Genomic DNA, 15032 nt, shown 5'->3' with positions numbered 1-15032 from the left:
CAAATCTTAGCCGTTTTCATTTTCAACTGTCATTCATGCACATCACTAAAATTCAAAGGACTTGGGAGACAGATAGATAGATAGATAGATAGATAATTAACGGCTCTCACCGTTAATGACGTAACGTTGTTGCGTGTATAGCAACACTAAATCTGACGCAACCATGATAATGAGATTACCCAAACAGACAAATTATTGTCATATTGAAGCCCTGAATTCTACTAAATAAACTGTTTTAGCCATACAGTGTATTTCAATGAGCCATACAGTGAATCAGCGCCAAAATACTGTAGAATTTGATGTCTTTGACATCAACAACAAAATATACGGAAACTATACATTTGCTAAAGATGGTTATCAAATATGTTTAGGAAAGTTACTTTTTAAAGTAATGCATTACAATATTGCGTTACTCCATAAAAAAGTAACTAATTGCATTAGTTACTTTCTAGTGAAAGTAATGCATTGCCTTACTTTTGCGTTACTTTTTTGTCACCTGAGTGCTTGCTTATTTATTATTAGTACCCAAAAAACCTAAACGTTATATTTTGGCAACTGTAAATGTCACCAAAAGTGAAATTAATAAGCCTCGGGCTGAAGGAAGTTCTTCTGCCTCTGCATCTCACTCATAATGTCTCTCAACATGGAGATGGAAGAGGTGTCAATGAATAAACGGGAAAACAAAGTAACTTGTGTTACTTATTTGAAAAAGTAACTCAGATATTTTCTTGTAAATTTAAAAGTAATGTGTTACTTTACTACTTACTTGAAAAAGTAATCCGATTACGTAACTTGCGTTACTTGTAATGCGTTACCCCCAACACTGCTTCTTATTTAGAGCCACTTATGGGCAGTCAAAGTTGATGTTGATGAACATATGTGTGCAACAAAGATGGACATTTCTCTCAGTAAGTGCTTAGGGAGGCTCTGGTTGGCACCTCTGTCATGCAGACAAATCTGAAATGATAGGTTGGGATTATCAGTTCATCTCCTACTGTAACGAAAAGGGCTCTATGAAGTTCACAGGCTCTCCGTATAACTTGTCCGGAGCCACTGGGGGTACAGCGAGTGCCAAAGAACCACGGCCAAACTTCGGCATTGAGTCAAATTAAAGGACACAGGTTCATCCAGGCAGCCACACTGGCATATTCTATATTGACAAATGCATAATGCAACTCAAGCACACCCCATACACAAAGCACCTCGGCATGTCAATCATAAATCATCAACAGAGGATTTATGGAAAATCAGCTTTCTCATAAATAACATTAATCAAGTCTGTGAAATTCCAGGCCCACACCGGATCAAAGGTAGAAGCCTATATTGCATGTCAGTAACTGCATATGCTTTCTTAAAATAGTCTGGCAATAGACTCGGTTACTACACTACAAATCACAACATAAAGAGTTGATATTCCATTCTCAGCACTGAGATCCAAGGAAGAAACCCAACTATTCACTTCTGACCAGAATGATAAATTAGGAGTCACCGAGCTGTGGCAGACAGATGGAAAAGAGATAAACCTCTGCTCCGAGCCAAATGAGCCACTGAGAGCGTGCGCAAGAGAGGGAGAGAGCTAGAGGTTTTATGGACTTGTGCGTGTGTTGACATTTCTCTACACTACTGCATTAATAATGCAAACAAAAAAAATCTACTTTACATACAGATGCAATATAGGTTCATTTATGTTTATTAGATAGAGATACGTTAATTCTGAAGTAATACTGAAGATACATACTTATTTTCATGTTAACACTCCTATCTGCCAACATTATAATTTCTGAGAGTTGTAATATATAAACACAAAAAAGAAGTCACAAGTGTGAGAAAGGCTCACGTTGCATTATTTTTTATTCCATGGTCGGAACAAAAACAATGCAAACTTGTGAAATGTAAACTCGGAGTTCAGAGAAAAATGTTCAAAATTGCTAGATGTAAATTCTGAGAAAAAATCCAGCAAATTCTGACTTTTTTTTTTTTCACAGAATTCTGAGTATACAAGTCAGAATTGAGATACAAACTTAGAATTCTGAGAAAAAGTTCAAAAGCAAGATATTGAAAAAGGCAGAATTTCGATATTTTTCTCAGAATTCTGAGTTTATAAATCAGAATTGTGAGATGTAAACTCAGAATTGCAAGATGAAAAATCAAAAATGCAAGAATTTCTGAGAATTGTAATATATAAACAGAATAAAAGTCACAATTGTGAGATTGTAATGCAAGTTGCAAGTTGTGCCATCTTAAAGGGGAGTAAAAGGCAAGAGCTAGGTAAAGATTCAATGAAATGATTTGACAAATGTAATGTTCTATCCTGTACTGATGTATTTCCTGTTGAAACAGGTTGGAGCAGGACAAATGGTCCTTTTTTACAGCCATTTGCCTTTAGTTTATGTTGCTGTGTGCAAAAAGCAAAGGCGGCATACTTTTTTCTGCAATTTATATGTTGCCTACAAAAAAATGTGCTTAAAGCTACTTTTGAACTGCTCCTAATGCAGACAAATAAGTTTTGCCCCCCATTGTTTCATTACATCAGCAGAGACTAACTGCTAAAACTAATCAGCTAAATCCTGACCCTTGGTCAAAAGCATGACATGCTAGTTGATCATCAGTGGTCCATTTTTCCAGAAGAGAAAGACTGTAGATTTCAAATGCGTATATCTGCTAAAGCTGTTAGAAATACATTAGCATATAGATGACCTCAAAGCTAACAGACATTGAGCCTAAACTCCCAAATTTGGATTCATGGGGTTTCTATGGCTGTGAAGAATAATAAATACTTTGCTACTAACAAACTCCTGTTGGACTTACCTGGTAAACAAAATGTTTAAGAAACAAATTACTGTTGTTATCTAAAATTGTGTTTCCCAACCAAAAGTTTAACTTTAGACACAAATGATCTATTTTCAAAAAGCTTTGCAATATTCGATTCATCCTTCCTCAGTTCAAAGCACAACAGCATTTCTTAGATCAAATCTGGCAATTACGAAATGAAAAAAGATTTTCCAGTGTCTCATTCTCCCAAATTGACTGTTCCTTGGGCAACAATTCATTGCTTAACAACTGTCACACATCTGATAAAACATGCATCAGAATAAATAAATATAAAACACTACTTTCATATTTTGACAGCTTGGATTTTACCTTCAAGCATAAAAAAATTTAAAAGAAAAGTTGTCAAAATAATGTTTAATTCAATAATTATCACTGTAAATGAACAGGGCTAGTCACCAATGGAGGTCTAGATCAGTCACAGACCCCACTTTATTAATATTGATAATATAATGTATACATGTATATATATATACAGTCTATATATAGACTTGCAGATTATTTACATTTGCAATCCTTGAATCACTGACCACCAGTAATCTACGTACCAGTTTGAGAACCAGTGTCATTGTTTGGGCCTTAATCATGATCGCGTGTCAAGTTCTGCCAAGTAATTTTTAGAAACTTTTAAAGTTCTCTGTGCACAGCATAGCTTGTGAAATACCACTGCCATGTTCATTCTATAAAAGCTTCTCTCAGTTGTTAGTAAATGATTCTTAACGCTGTGGGAAATACAGGCAGATACCTTAGACGCCAAACTAGTGGCTACTGAGAGTCACTTAAAGTTCCACCACAAGCGCGACTTCCTGCCCTTCTATCAAAAAAAAAAAAAAGTGATCTGGCAAATCATTAGAAGAATTATTAGCTGAAAGGTAACACTCCCAGCTCAAGCTACAATGATAAAAGTTCACGATGGGGTCAAATGTTTGGTCAGAACTGCAAAGGTTTCATTTGGTTTCCTCCTCTATATGTCAACCATACAAGTTGCATTCTATCTTTGGTTCTTGCATGTTAATCAACTTACTCTACAATATTTCATTAGCATTTGGCTGATATTTAAAAAGACAACAGGGCTATGATGTGTTACATTCCTGTTCTAAGTAGGTTTTTTGTGAGGTCTTTTGAAAAAGAAAAAAAAAAGCAATAATAAACTAAACAGCAATGGTAAATAGTTTCCCTTATGCCTTTGGGAGCCAACAAATCCAAGCCGTCTCCATTAGGGCAACAGCTGCTGATGAAGCAAGCACCATGAAGAGTAGGTGAAAATGGCATGACTTATCCTTGAACTTCAGGAGGAAACTAGAAACCTGCTTTGAAAAAAAAATAATAATAATAAAACAACCGCACCTCGCATTTGAGTCGCTTGGTTAATCGTATCCACTTGAAAAGTGGCATTAGCACAATGCACAAACAATTAGCACAAACATTCCATCTGTGCAGGTAAATTCAATTAGAGCTAATTATCACATTATTCTTTTGTACAAAAAGAATTAACGTCTTCAAGAGGCCAAAGTCCGACCATCATTATCTAGGCTCAAAACGACCACTATCAGAAAACATTCTGCACAAAAACAACTCTGGCTCCATGAATAATGTGCTAATAATAATGAACAAAAAAAGTTTGACCCTGAAGTCCCCTAGCAGTCTTCAGCGTTAGTGACACATCAGCAGTACCCGCTGGGTTTTTGGCTTCATCTCCCTAAAGCCTCTAATGGCACGGCAGAATGAACAAATATTTAAATGCCTCAGTGAATACAGCCACGGCTAAAATTACACAGAGGGGGTCATATCTTTTTTTACCAATATTGTTGAAAGTGTAAACAACATCTAGAGTGTCACACATACACCAACGCATGCAAACATTCAGTTCTATAAACTAAGAAATAGCGTCAAATGTTGCAGATATCACATCCCCATAAGCGGCAAGGTGACTTCATCACACACAATACCACTGAATCCCTCTCTAATCCAGACAGACAGAGTCTATAAATTATAACCTACACCTGTGGGACATGGACTTCCTAAAGCCAGAAGAGCTTTAGCGCTTTCGCGGTCTCTCTATGGAATTCTCCTGGCACAATTACATTGTGGGATGTCACTGTCACTCAGCAGTGGTCTTTGTTTAGTTACATAATACCATAAATATCCCAACGTTTGAGAGGCAAACTCATGGATTGTTAACCATACGAAGGGGGCAAGGAGGACAAATATCGAAAACTGCTGAGTTCGCTGTTGAGACTGCAAGATAAAAATAATGTCATTTTGACAGGACTGACATGGCAATTTGTGACATGAAGAGAGGAGGTCAAGTTTATTTTAGAAACAAAACCTGATACAGCTGTTGTGCAATGTCTTGAGTCGATGGAAATAACTCATATCGTCTTAAGCTCAGTTAAAAGCAAAGAGCAGGTGGGGCTTGAGACATTCCATGTGGTTGCCCAAAATCCATGAGATGTGCCGAGATCAAGATGGCAAAGACAAGAGCTCCGCCCATCCTGTTGGCTCGCCAATCACAAGGCAGTGCCTAAGCACAAATACAAATCTTTGCACGTCAACAAGAGTACGCCTGCATCAATCGGGCCGATTATCTTGATAATTGAGCATGCATTTAAAGGTTGACTCCGGTAAATCTTGTAAATGTAACCATGCGATCCTCTGCAACAAATATTTTCACTGATTGCTCTACTAAGTCTTTTTAAAAACGCTAGATGCATCAAGCTCATGCAACCTGGTCAAAAGCTGTGAAAGGCTGCAAAAGATCCCTGTGTGCAAGCAAAACAAGGCATTTACATGTGCAAGCTCCGGTAGGAGATCTCTTTACACACGGCACGCTCTTGCCAAGTGCAGGATTTGATGTGCATTCAGAGCATTGCAGAGATTCATCTTCTCGCTTACCCCCATTAGTGAGGCTTCCACACTCTCTCAATGTCGCTGTCCAGGTGAAGTAACCCGGTTTACTGTAGCTGTACATCTTGGGATGGTCAATAGGGTCAGAAAAAAGGACAAAAGGATATAGGACCAAGAGTAACACAATAGATTCCTGTCTGCTTCTACCTCCTCCCTCTGCCTCTAGGCCACTCACTGAGTCCTGAATGTAAGGGTCGCACCTGGCCGTTTTTTAAATGCCCTCCCTCCCTTTGGGTGAACTCCCTAACTGGATTCTGGCCTGACAAAAAGTAACTGAGGCAAGTGCACCCTAGAGGCCAATGGGATGTAAATCAGTCCAGGGTGCACAAGTTGTCTAGGGTGGTGTGGCGTCTTTCTGTGGGGGGTTGGTGTTGTGGTTTTATGCAGCTTATTTAGACAGCTTATGGCAGGGTTTATAAATGTATGTGTCTGTGGTGTTGCATGGGCGGTAGACTTAGAACCTGCCAATGGAGGATGTCCAAACTAGTCTCAGCCTCTTGATGTGTCCATCTACACCACACAATATGAATAGCATGTTATGCCGGGAATGCATAAGTGAAAATAAACCCTATTCATGCAAGCATGCAACGGGATCCCTTTGATCGGCATGACACAAAAGCTAGCAAGTATCACCACGGCACAAGTGTGCATCCTTACCCTATCCATGCTGTCCACATTTCAGGTCGTTATTCTCCCTTGAGTGCTGCTAAACTGCATCAGAACAAAACAGCTGTAAATCACCATCTAAACCCCCATTAGCGTCAGCTTGGTTGCCAAGTTCAGACAGTGATGTTTAGTCGCAACAATCACAGGAACTTCACACGGTGCAAGAACATTAGCCTGCCATGATGGAAAATTAACAAAGCTGTTGAACACCATAGCTAGGCATGCACGGGAAGCTCGGAGAAGCATATCTTGTAAAGGCGGCTGCCTACAACTACAAATTTACGACTGCTTGGCCGTCTCCCAACCTTTTAATTAACACTTTACATTGGTAGAGTGACTTCTGCCTGCTGCAGAATTTGTCAGCGGGCCAAATCTCTTCTGGTCTCTTGGTCCTGTTTTCCAAACCACTTACTTGCAGTCCTTACATTTTGCTTATAGGATTTCAGTTCAGTTTTAGTGTTTTTGAAAGCCATCTTCAGCTTGGGACCCCGAAAACACCAGCAAATATACTTGCAAGGCACAAATGGATACACAAAAGATGTATTTTGAAAAATGTCTCATTGTTTTGTTTAAAGTGAAAGCCATTGTGTTCCAATGTTGATTAGATCACATTGACTTTCAAAATATGATGTTTTGTGTTCCACAGAAGAAAGTCAGGCATACAGATTTGGTGAGTAAATGTAAATTTTCTTTTCAGGGTGAACAATGCCTTTAAATAACTTAAGCTGCAAGACCTAATATGTCAACCAGCTTCCCATGAAAAGACAGGCAAGGTTTACCAGCAATATTTTGGTGTCCCCAATAGGGTTCAAGATGCTAACTGCTTGAGCCTTGCTACCGAGGTTGTAAGAAATTGCAATTAAATTCTTGGATTTGAATTGAGGTAGCAGACAAGATGCAGAATTCCAGCTTAAATTAATGCAAATAAGAATCGAAATGAGTGGAAATTCATTGACATTGTTTTTAGGGTGGGTGGACGAACGGACAGGCAGATAGATAGATGTAACATTTATAAGTGCAGAATGTTAAAGCTCTTGTACCAATTCAAATGAGACCATGCATAATCTAAAGTTGTGTTTTTACCACTTTGAGACCTACCAATGGGAGCAGTAGATGGTCTTCTTGACAGGCATGCAACTTCAACGGTACAAGCGTGGGACCTGAGGCACTTTTTGTAGCTTTTGTTTATCTCTGAGTGGGGCAAAATATATATAGAGCTCAAGGTGCACAAGCTGTTTTGAGAACATTCGAGAGGTTCAAGGGGCTTATGAAACCACAGGTCCAGTAACCAGCTGGGAGCCATGGACAGTTTAATCCCAGCCAAAGAAGGCAGAGCGTGATCATGTTTTCTGGGGATACCTTTCAGGAGACCCCATCAAGTCCCTCACAGAGAGGTTTAGCTTCATCTCTAAAACAACAGAGAACACTCCTCCTCTTTCTCTCTCACCTTCCCTGTGGCATAACCCTCTTTACACAGGGAACAGCACTTTGCTTGTTCTTCTAGCATTCTTAGCACAAACATGTTAAATAAGTTATCAACCCGAGTGATGCAGGGCACCTATGACAGACTTCTATGCCAAGCTCCTCAGAGTCCCATAAATAAATAAGAGCAGAGCTGAGGATGCCGGGAAGAGTGTTCGGCACTCAAAGCTGTCAGTTAACAATCCATCTTTAAATCTTGTTGTGAACCATTCCCAGGTTAAAAGCAAAAATAAACATCCTGCCTCATGACTCCTCAACCCTTTTAGTACAACACTCCACAAATGATGCTGCGGTTTACAATGTTCTGCATGATATTGAGAAAAAGTATCACAAACAAACTCTGTGGTTCAGAGAGGAAAAGAAAGCGCATAAAAGCATTTGCTTCTTGAAATCAATAAGTGAATGAGAAAATCAAGTACACAGCGGGCATCAAGAAATTATTGATAAACTGTGTGGGCTGGATGCAGTCCTTGAAAGTCTCACCAAGGACACGCTCTAAACTATAAAGCTAAAATAAATTATTTCAGTCCACACTGGATCCAAGCTGTGGATCAAAAAAGGCTTTTAAAAAAGGAATGGGAATCATAAGGAATCCAAATCTTGTAGTATTTTTTTAGGTAAAAATAATAATAAAAAAGGAATATACTTAATAATTCATTACATTTATATAGCACTTTTCTGCTTTTCTAAGCACTCTACATTGTGACGGGGTATCTCCTCGTCCACCACCAGTGTGCAGCATCCACCGGGATGATGTGACGGCAGTCATAGTGTGCCAGAACGCCCACCACACACCAGCTTATTGGTGGAGAGGAGACAGAGTGATGAAGCCAATCAGTAGACATGGGGATTGTTAGGAGGCCATGATGGTCAGAGGCCAATGGGCACAATAAAGCAAAAAAAGTAGTAAAATTCATTAATTAAAAAAAAAAACACTACTGATAAAACTTAACATGTATCATTAACACTATCATTTAAACAGTCAAGTCATGAACTACACTGATTTATGTCTGACATGCCTTAAAATGAAAATTACCCAATGATTTACTCACCCTCAAGCCATCCTAGGTGTATATGACTTTCTTCTTTCAGACAAATTCAATTGGAATTCACTACACCTACGTCACCTGCTGGAACACCACTCTCTCAGGTGAATGTATGTATGACAGTAAGCGGAAGCTAGAGATTACGGTTTATAAAGTTTTAACTATGGCTATTTTTCTTACACAAATGCATCAATTTGCTTCAGAAGGCCTTTATTAACCTCCTGTAGCCATGTGGAGCACTTTTTATGATGGATGGATGGATGCACTTTATTTTGCTTCAAAATCTCAACCACCATTCAATTTCATTACACCAAATACACAAAATAATGTTCTTTTTAGCAGCATCATATGACCCCTTTAAACTTTATGAAACTATAATGAATTTTCTGCATAGTTAATCTATTGAACCATTTACACAGATATTTTGGGGGGCATTTTTTTATGATTTTGGTTGGCATGTGTACACTTAAAGGCAATAATATGTAGGCTACTACAATAAAGAGGCAACTTAATTTTAACTGGAGAGCAATAAATAAAGTCATTTCATTCAACTTGACAAATGCTTTTAATATAATTTGGATATACATCTTGGGATTTTTAATGACCACAGAGAGTCAGGACCTCGGTTTAACGTCTCATCCGAAGGACGGTGCTTTTTGACTGTATAGCGTCCCCGTCACTATACTGAGGCGTTAGGACCCACACAGACCACAGGGTGAGCACCCCCTGCTGGCCTCACTAACACCTCTTCCAGCAGCAACCTAGTTTTCCCAGGAGGTCTCCCATCCAGGCTCAACCCTGCTTAGCTTCAGTGGGCAACCAGTCTTGGGCTGCATGGCTGCGTATGACTTCCACTACCAAATGATAGTATTTCCAATAAAGCAAAAAAAGTAGTAAAATTCATTAATTAAAAAAAAAAACACTACTGATAAAACTTAACATGTATCATTAACACTATCATTTAAACAGTCAAGTCATGAACTACACTGATTTATGTCTGACATGCCTTAAAATGAAAATTACCCAATGATTTACTCACCCTCAAGCCATCCTAGGTGTATATGACTTTCTTCTTTCAGACAAATTCAATTGGAATTCACTACACCTACGTCACCTGCTGGAACACCACTCTCTCAGGTGAATGTATGTATGACAGTAAGCGGAAGCTAGAGATTACGGTTTATAAAGTTTTAACTATGGCTATTTTTCTTACACAAATGCATCAATTTGCTTCAGAAGGCCTTTATTAACCTCCTGTAGCCATGTGGAGCACTTTTTATGATGGATGGATGGATGCACTTTATTTTGCTTCAAAATCTCAACCACCATTCACTGCCATTATAAAGCTGGGAAGAGCCAGGACATTTTTTTTATATAACTGAAAGAAGAAAGTCATATTCACCTAGGATGTCTTGAGGGTGAGTAAATCATGACACAAAAATGACACAAACCCAAACTAGTGAAGTCCAAATCCCAAAGAAATAATACTTCTTAAATACTTAAATTCCTGGCTAATAAGAGTCATTCATTCAGGAATCCTACTAAACATGTTTCAGGCTGTAGATTTACTAGAAGTGATGTGGTGCGGTTGATTTAGCGTCTGCTGAATGTTAACGTTACAGAAAAAACGATTATACTGTATAAAGACACGCAAAGAATATACTCCTAGAATTAATAAAACAAGTTGTTTTAATGTTCATAAATTTCATATGAACAATTTCATTGATCACAGTTCATGAATTTAACTCTCGTGCTTTTGAAGGAGGTGGGTTTGATCAAGTGATGGCAACAGTGTTTTTAATTTCACATCTGAGGCCAATTTTCATTCCACGCTCAGACCTTCTTACAGGGGAATTACGCAAATGTGGATACTGAGACCCTTAAGCAGACATACTTGTCATCTAGTGCGCTTAGCAAAAGATAACCTCAGTATGAAATGCACGTAGACAGCCATCTCGAATTGCTGGCTACCATTAGATATTAGATTAAATTTCTCTCGGGTATTAAGAGTGGATGATTGTTTATTTTCATCTGATAACCAAGGTAAAAACGAGCAAGCAATATGGCAGTAATCATAACAAATCATAAAAGGGAGATTGGCTCTTTAGCTCTCATTTTTATCTCAAAGGAAGTCTTTTGCTTATGATTCTGTGAGAAGCCATGGGTTTAAAAGGCCTTTTAAAACTCTAAGTACATCAATTTATATTTATATAACTAAAATATATGCAAACTTACACCTTTATATCACAATTGCCTCTTGAAGTTACAATTATTCATCATAGTCAAAATTATGATTATAAAAAAGTCCCAATTAGCATGTCAAGTAAATTATTTAGGATTATAATTTACAAAATAATTGCAACTTTTAGATATATAACTGCAGCTATATATCACAGTTGCGGTTTTATTTATTGTTTTCATAACTGTGGCTTAATATTTCAACATTGTGACTATTTCTCATTATTGTGACTTGAATTTAAACTTTATCCCAGAATTACCAGTTTTAAGGCCGAAAAGGGCTTCCATACATGGGGCTCTTTTGTGAGTTTAATGCACACAAATAAAGGAAACAGCTATGGGTAGGAAAATAGAGGACTCACCAAGAGTGTAGCCTAATTTTAGAACTAACTTTTTTGAATTTATCAGAAAAATCTGTCAAAATGTTTACTTGACAGCAGCCAGTAATGCTTAATACACTGCTGATCATGAGTCTAATCGCCATCTGCAAATCTCAACATCAAATTAAAGAGGATGACTCATTCCCTCGTGGTCCACTAACTTAAAATACCACGTTAAGCATCTTTTCTTGCCATTAATGGTATTTTTGGAGAGAGACGTGTTCGGAGGGCACGTATTCCCTGCCAATTTTGTATCTCCCCCTTTCATCAGGCCCACAGTGGACACTAGACTCTTTTCCCACCTGTCCTGCAACCTGAATGGGATGTGCGTCTTGTATTTTGTTCCCAACGCAACAAGACCTGTGCTGTGGAAGTATCCCACCACTGCCAGGCTCAGGATTTTCCACTGAGCTCTTTTGTGTGCCAGAAAGTCCGACTGTCACTCAAACGGCGGCTGTAACATGAGCAATCGACCAAGCGCTGGCACTCACATGCTGAGGATGGCTGAAATAGCAATTTCCATAAAACATGCAGAGAGAGGGCAGTGAAATCTGACCTCAGCATGGGCTGCCAGTTCTCCCACCCCACTCCAATAAACTTATCCCGTCCTCCCGCTCACCCACCTACTCAAATCCTGCACCAACAACCTCACAACAAAAAAGTAAACAGAGAGAGCGAAAATGGGAGGGGGGAAGCAAAGGGTCTTTCTGAAATTTCATTAGTCATTTACTGCAGCTGGAGGAACACAGTGAGTAAATGTCTGTTTGGTGGTGGGGGAGGGGGAGCGAATTCCATACAAAATATTAATTAGATAATTAAATATTCAAATAAACTCCTTTTAAACCTATTTTCACCTGTATCAACACACACATTTACAGAATTATGACAATAAGGTGCACTAATTCAGAACACACACACACACACATTATATTATAATGTATGTATGTGTATTGGTATCTAGCGTGTGTTAAGGTGTAAAAAAAACCTCACAAATAGACATGCGTTTAGATTTTGTAACTTTCCCATTGAAAACAAAAGGTTTTCCATTTATATATATATATATATATATATATATGTGTGCGTGTGTGTGTGTGTGTGTATGAATGTATATATACACCTCACACAGACTCATGGGGACTCAAATTGTGGTCCCCACGGTTACAAAAGCTTATAAATCATACAGAATGAAGTTTTTTGAAAATCTAAAAATGCAGAAAGTTTCCTGTGAGGGGTAGGTTTAGGGGTAGGGTTGGTGTAGGACAATAGAATATACGGTCTGTACAGTAGAAAAACCATTACGCCTATGGAGAGTCCCCACAAGGATAGCTGACCAGACGTGTGTGTGTGTGTGTGTGTGTGACCCTGGACCACAAAACCATGTCATAAGGGTACATTTTTTGAAATTGAGATTTATGCATCATCTGAAAGCTGAATAGCTGAATACAGTAAATAAGCTTTCCATTGATGTAAGGACAATATTTGGCAGAGATAAAACTATTTGAAAATCTGGAATCTGAGGGTGCAAAAAAAAAAATCTAAATATTGAGAAAATCGCCTTTAAAGTTGTCCAAATTAAGCAATGCATATTACTAATCAAAAATTACGTTTTCATATATTTACGGTAGGAAATTTAATATCTTTTATATCTTTTAATTTAATATAAGTAATCTTTACTTAATATTAATTATTTTTGTCATAAAAGAATAATTGATCATTTTGACCCATACAATGCATTGTTGGTTATTGCTACAAATATACCCGTGCTACTAATGGCTGGTTTTGTGGTCCAGGGTCACATATTTCAAAGAAATATTTAATTTTTAATAAAATAATTTAAACCAAATATAAGAGACTTTCTTTCATGTTAATAATCTGGAATCTGAGGGTGCAAAAAAAAAAATCTAAATATTGAGAAAATCGCCTTTAAAGTTGTCCAAATTAAGCAATGCATATTACTAATCAAAAATTACGTTTTCATATATTTACGGTAGGAAATTTACAAAATATCTTAATGTAAAATGATCTTTACTTAATATTAATTATTTTTGTCATAAAAGAATAATTGATCATTTTGACCCATACAATGCATTGTTGGTTATTGCTACAAATATACCCGTGCTACTAATGGCTGGTTTTGTGGTCCAGGGTCACATATTTCAAAGAAATATTTAATTTTTAATAAAATAATTTAAACCAAATATAAGAGACTTTCTTTCATGTTAATAATTTATAACATGAGAGAGAACATTGCTCAGCCTGCCAATTTTTTGGTATATAAACAAATTTTGGTCTTGATTCTAAATACCAACTTGATATCTAGCGTACAGTCTGGGTCCTGAAGCAAAACCGTCTGAGAGCCACAGTGATTTACAACACGTTTGTTTTTTCTACAATACATGGCTTGTTATCTCCCTCTTGTGGTCACTCTTGACTAGCCTGACAGGAAATGGCATTAACATGTAAGCACTATGTACTTGCATTATACATAATACACAGCTGGATTTAGCGGTCTGTATTTCAACCCCAGCTCATTTAAGATTTTATGAACTCTCTGGCCAGTATAAGCGAGGCAATTAATATCAGCGGTAATCAGAGGAGATATATGCAGACAGGACACATTGAGTTACTAGAGACTCGTAGGGAATGGGAAGACCGGGTCTCGGATTTACAGCCACTGAGTTCAAACGGAGTTTCATTTACGTTAATTAAGGTGCTTCACTTGAACTGTGACTCTGGGGAAAAGATAAGAACAGACACACACGCTGCCTCACATAAAATACTGCATAAAGAGCTTAGCTAACCCTAACTACCAATACTATTTTCCTGTTGATGGTGGCCATTGACCTCTATAGTATGGAAAAATGGAAGTCAATGGCTACCATCGACTGTTTAGTAACCAACATTCTTCAAAATATCTTCCTTTGTGTTCAACAGAAGATCATGTGGGTTAATGACCTACCCATTTAAGCTCTAAAAATGATAAATGATAAAAACGACCATCTACATAGTATATGTATATCTTCTGACGCCACAGTATACTGTAAGTAGATGACAAAGTTTGACTTTGCATGGTACTTCTGTAAGGCATTTCTCCCTTGTTTTTGTAGTTTCCATTCACCACTAGAAGCTTACCCAAATATGATGACTTCGGCTTCTGAAAAACCCCATGTGAAAAGGGTCCAGTATGTCACAGTATTTCAAATGTAATGAAATTACTCCAATGAGAGCAACAAACACCATTTTTAGTCATTTTAATTTATTTGTTTTCGGAGCTATTTACTATTTAGGCCAGGAATTCCCATGAAACTTTTTGGGCAATCAAACCCATTTGACAAACTATTTACTTGAAGTACCCTCTGACATTTTAAGATGTCAGTTAATGGTCACAATACATGCAAGTAAACATAAAATCTTTATTAAATGTTTTTTTGATTAACACTTTGTAAAAAAAAAAAAAAAAAAAAAAAGTTTAGACTATTTCCAT

The sequence above is a fragment of the Sinocyclocheilus rhinocerous genome, unplaced genomic scaffold (assembly GCF_001515625.1).
Source record: "Sinocyclocheilus rhinocerous isolate Xijiao unplaced genomic scaffold, SAMN03320098_v1.1 scaffold568, whole genome shotgun sequence".
Lineage (NCBI taxonomy): Eukaryota > Metazoa > Chordata > Actinopteri > Cypriniformes > Cyprinidae > Sinocyclocheilus > Sinocyclocheilus rhinocerous.
This window is presented reverse-complemented; position numbering follows the sequence as displayed.